We start from the raw sequence: 5,550 nt of genomic DNA on the forward strand, positions 1-5,550 counted from the left end.
AGTGCAATCATGTCCAGTCCATATCGCTGCCCCCATTCCCTCTCTCATGCTCACTGGTGGGAACCACAGCTGAGCTGGGTGCATCCCCTTAGCTCCCCACCAGGTCTGTCCCCAGTGATAGATCTTTTGTGCACCAGCCTTTGCTCTGACCTAGCCCAGCATAGCCTATCCCCTGACTTGGCTTTTGTTATTGGATGCTGCAACCTAGCCTGACCCTGCCAGCCCAACTCTCTTTGGCTGGTGCTGCACCTCAACCCTGCCCAGTCTGCTCCAATCCCTGGCTAATGTAATCTGGTAGGTGTGATAGCCTAGCATTTCATGATCAGCATGCCAACCTGGCTCCTGCATATGCCAGTGCACTAAGGTTGACCTGGCCCTGCCCAGTCCACCCCCTTCTTGAACCAGCCCACACACTTGCTGACAGGTGGAGCTACCTTGCCAAGCCTTACCAGCACCCAAGCCTGAATGACATGCACACCAGCAGGAGCTCCAGCCTACCAGGGCTATCAGGTTCACGGACCCTACCCGGTATAGTCTGCCGCTCTATTCCAGCCTTTCTATCAGCTGGTAGATGTTATGGCCCAGATCGTCCCACACTCCAGTTTTGGGTGTACCTGTGTGTACTACAGCCTGGACTAGCCCAACCTGATTCCAAACCCAGTAGCCATGTGTCTTTGGGTTACTTGGTTATCCCTAGCTCAGCCTATCACTACCCCAAAGCTCTTGAGTAAAATAGTGGAAATAGCAGTTCTGCAGGCCTGGGTCCACATATTCCCCACAAAATCTGCCCCGAGACCTGTTTTTCTCTCCTGCTGTTCAGTGTCATGGACATCCTGACATTACCTGCCCCCTGTTCTGACTCTTACTGGTGGCTACTCTGATCTATTCCTTCCAGGTAGGCCACCAGTCCTAGCTTTAGTATGCTCTGGGGAGTGGTGGTCTGTGGTAATCCATGCTAACTAGCCCAGCTAAGGTCTCCAACATGGGCTGGTACATTGGTCTGACCCAAAAAGGTCTTCCAAATACTTCTGTCCAATCGCTCTGTCTCAGCTCCCTCTCTTACCTTCAAGTACACTGGTCTTGTCCAAGGAAGTCCCTTACAAGTCACTCCTCACCTACAACACACTCCCTCAGAGGTCCTTCTTTCCACACATACCATTGCTCATTCCCTTAATTAATCCAAAGTCCCTGTGCCCAGGAGTGCTTTGGTTCCCCAGCCACCAAGCTTCTGAAGCCCAGTGGTGTCCTAGCCTGGAGTTCTGTCCATCCACCACGGTCCCATGTTCCTGGCATCTGTGCTATCCTGGGACCCTACCTATGCACACACCAAAACCCAGGCCCCATCCAAGTTCCCCAAGCTTGGTCCACCAGCACATCAGGCCAGCATGCTATCCCAGCTCTTTCTCATCCCCTTCCCTACCCAACCTGGGATGTCTCCGGAATTTCTCTGCTTGCCTGGGTGCAAGCCCCCAGATCCTGCATACCTCCACCAGCTCCATCCCCCAAGACATCTGCAAGCCAGCACTCCATGTCCCCACTGGCCAGCCACCCTTCTGTTAGGGCACAGAATGGCATGGTGTCCCATAAAAATAAATTTTTAAAAAGAGCATAAGAAGATACATTTGCACTAAGAATGTTTACAGAACAAAGAGAGAGACCCTCTGTATTGGACATTTTAGCATTAGTGGAATATGGAATAAACATGGATTAGTAAATCAATTATGGCCCTACATTTGTTAATTTAAATGGTATCAGGAGAATAAATGATTGATCATATTGGAAGAACTTTTCAATTCTGGATTTTTTAAAAAAATAAAGATACATAATATGTTACTGTTTCCTTCCTCCCCCACCTTTTAAAAAATTTTTGAAAAGAATTCAAATAAATTCCTCTTTTTGAAAGGAAGATTTACAAAGAGAAGGAGTGACAGAGAGAGATTATCCATCCGCTCATCCCTCTCCCCAAATCCATTGTCCTGCCAAATGGCCACAATGGTCGAAACTGAGCCATTGGGAACACAGGAGCCAAGAATTCCTTTCAGATTGTCCATATGAATGCAGGGACCCAAGGATTTAAACCATTATCTGTTACCTTCCCAGGCCATAAGCAGAGAGCTGAATTGAAAGTGCAACTGCTGGAACTCAAATCGGTGCCCATCAGTGTGGTAGTGGATTTCATAGTTAATAAAATGAAAGAATATTTCATCTGGGACCCTACCCCTACACACACCCAAAACCCAGGCCTGATCTAAGTTCCCCAAGCCTGGTCCACCAGTACACCAGGCCAGCATGTTATCCTAGTACTCTCCCTAGTACCTGAGCTGTGACTAATCTGTTAAATTATCAGCATACTGTAGATGGATTTGATAAAGACAAAAAAAAAATGAAAACAGTAAGGAATTCCTTTAGGTTCTGCATAGACTGCACAGTCACATACATACAGCTTTGGAAAGCATGTTGGATGCCCTAGACTACAAAGGTATGGGAGTTTCCAGTAACACACATGTCACTTTTACAAGAGCAAATTGTCCTGGCAAGAAATGAAGTACAACACTCTAAAGGCATTCAGACTGATCTTTATGAGTGAATGCAAAAACATTCTAAGGAATTTTTGAGGTCTTGTTGATTAGCTGGAAATTTAAAGCCAGGATTCAAGGCAGGCATGCTGTTCAGTTGCTGCTATGATTACCCATATTTCATACCAAGCTTCCTGGACTGACTTCTGGATTCTCTATTTCCAATCTAGCTTCCTACCAATGTACACTCTGGGAAGTAGTGTGTGATGACAGTGTAAGTCCTTGGGTCCCTGCCACCCATGTAGGAAACCTGGATGGAGTTCCTGGCTCTTGGCTTTGACATGGCCTGATCCCAATTTTTGCTGACATCTGGGGAGTGAACCAAAGAAGAGCCGATAGATAATCCCTCACTTTTTCTCTCTGCCTTAAAAAAAAGTAAGTAAATAAGCAAATAAATCCAGAGAGCTCTGATTGATCACATATTATGTCAGAATTATAACTAATTACCATTTACCACAATCTTATGCTTCATAATTCCGTGTTAAAATTTTTCTCATATTCATGGCTTGGAGTTGTATACGGAGAATAGATGGGTTCAGTGAACTCTTAGTCCTTCACAAGAGCCAACTAAAATAATTATTTTCCAAAAAGGAAGAAAAGGTAACAAATTAAGTAACAAGTTGGTATGCCAACTTCAGAATCAATTTAACACATTGATTCACCACTATGGGATATTACTGTGACTCTGAAGTGTGGTTAGGGTTGTGAATGCTAGTGCCAAATTTAGTTGTCTTCAAACCCTGCTTTATAGCTGTGTTACCTTGGGCAAGTTAACCACATCGTATGGGTTTTTGTTTTTATAGCTATACCAGGAGTCCTAAGAATATCTACTTTTTTGACTTATTGTATGCAGTAAATGAATTCATTGATACATAACATTTAAGACAACTTTGTACCTAGGATGCAATTATTAAAATTTAGCTTTGACTATTACTAAATATTAAGCATAGCATACAATTCATGTGGGCTGGTGTTCTAGCAAAGTGGGTTGGAGGTTCCATCTGCAATGCCACTTTCCCATGTGGGCACTAGCTTGTATTCCAGCTGTTCTACATCTGATGTAGTGCAATGTTAATGGCTTGAGAAAAACAATGGAAGATGGCCCAGGTGCTTGAGCCCCTGCCATCCATGTGGGAAACCCAGATGATATTCCTGGTTCCTGGCTTTTGCCTTGCCCGAAGTCTTGGTAGTTATGGCCAATTTTGGAGTTAACCAGTGGGTGGAATATCTCTCTCTTTCACCCTATAAATCTAATTTTCAAAAGTAAATAAATATTTTTTTAAAAAGATAAAATGTTTCATTTATCCTTGATTATCTTTCTTTGTTGACTGGAAACAATGCATTCTGCACAAGTCAACACATATACTTGAATTTCTGTATCCGTGGAGTGGGGAAAGAAATATATTTAACTCTGCTGAGAAGCTAAATTTTTCCAGGAGACACTGTTAAGCTCTCTTGTTGGTAGGATCTGCCAATGTTACAGCAGTGAGCACTGGATAAGAGGATAAAATACCTGAGTTCCAGTTCTGATTTTGTCAATGACTACTTACTTGGCTAACGACAGATTACAAAATTTAATTTGATTATATTATCATTACATAATAAGCTCTTCAGGCTCTCTAAAACATTTATGCAAAATCCTGATTAGTTATTTATAGACTTCAGTCCGAAAATGTAAGTTTTTTCACAGAATTTTCAATGCTGATACAAGCTTTTGAATTTTTTAAAATTTATTTTGTAGTTCTTATATTGATATAAAATAGTATTGAATATACCAGTTTTATCTCTCCTCACTCTTTTATATGTTTGTAAACACACATGCAGACCAAGAATTGCAACATTAAGATGCTTATTAATATTCTTAGTTTTTACAACAATACCTAATTCTCATAGGGTAGGACATTAATAATCAAAGTTAACATGAACACAGGAAAGAAGACAGAACTTCTGGCACATCAGTTAAAGAGCCATTAGGTTGCCCATATCCTTTCCAGAAATTCTGATTAAGCCCTGGCTCATTTTCTGGCAAAGTTTCTTGCTCATGCAAACTCTGGGAGTCATAGGTGGTGGCTTCCATATTTGGGTTTCTGACATTCAGTAGTTCCTGACTCCACTTGTGATCATTTGGGGGAATGAACCAGCAGAGGGAAAATCTGTGTCTCTTCCTCCAATTCCAGCAGTTCCCTCTCCCTCTCGCTGTTTCTCTCCATCTCCCTCTTTTTGTGTGTGATTTTCTGCCTTTCTAATAGATAAGGGGGTGAGAGATGAAGAAGATTGTGTGTGTGTGTATACACACAAATTTCTTATGTGGGAGCTAAATTTTAGTAAGAAATGTTCCTCTGAATGACTTTTGCCACAAATAAAGTGCTTTGTCAAAATCTATTTAGTCTTTGTCAAATGAAAAAAATCGGAATTATGTACTAGTATAATCTTAATGTCTCAGGGACCATTTTAAAACATACTTTATATGAGAAAATTTGAACACACTTCCTTTTGATTATTATTTACAGGCCTTAACTATTTTTCTGCTGAACAATGTCATTTTACAACTTATTTGCTGAATTGTTTATTTAATAAAACTATTGATATTTTGAATGTAATATACATTTTAAAGTATGCTTCCTAAAAATGAATAAAATACCAAGTTAAAAATAAATGAACAAAGTTGGATGTTGTACATAAAGCGATTTTGAATTTCTATAAGAAAAAAAAAAAAAGGAGAGAGTATTTTTACAGAAAGAAAGGCAAGGATTAAAAATTCCCAGCATTATTTTCAGGCTTCAAAGCAAGAGTCTGCTAAATATTACAAGATTTGATTAAAAATTGACACAGACCATAGGCATTTGAAGGCTGGCACCCACACTGCTCTTAGCTTTGCTGCTCTCCAAAAAGTATGAGGAGGAAATATTACTGAATGAAATCTAGGCCAAGCAAACATATGGCTGTGGGATTTCTTTCAGATGAGGTAATTTTG

This window comes from Ochotona princeps, chromosome 7 (assembly GCF_030435755.1).
Source record: "Ochotona princeps isolate mOchPri1 chromosome 7, mOchPri1.hap1, whole genome shotgun sequence".
Lineage (NCBI taxonomy): Eukaryota > Metazoa > Chordata > Mammalia > Lagomorpha > Ochotonidae > Ochotona > Ochotona princeps.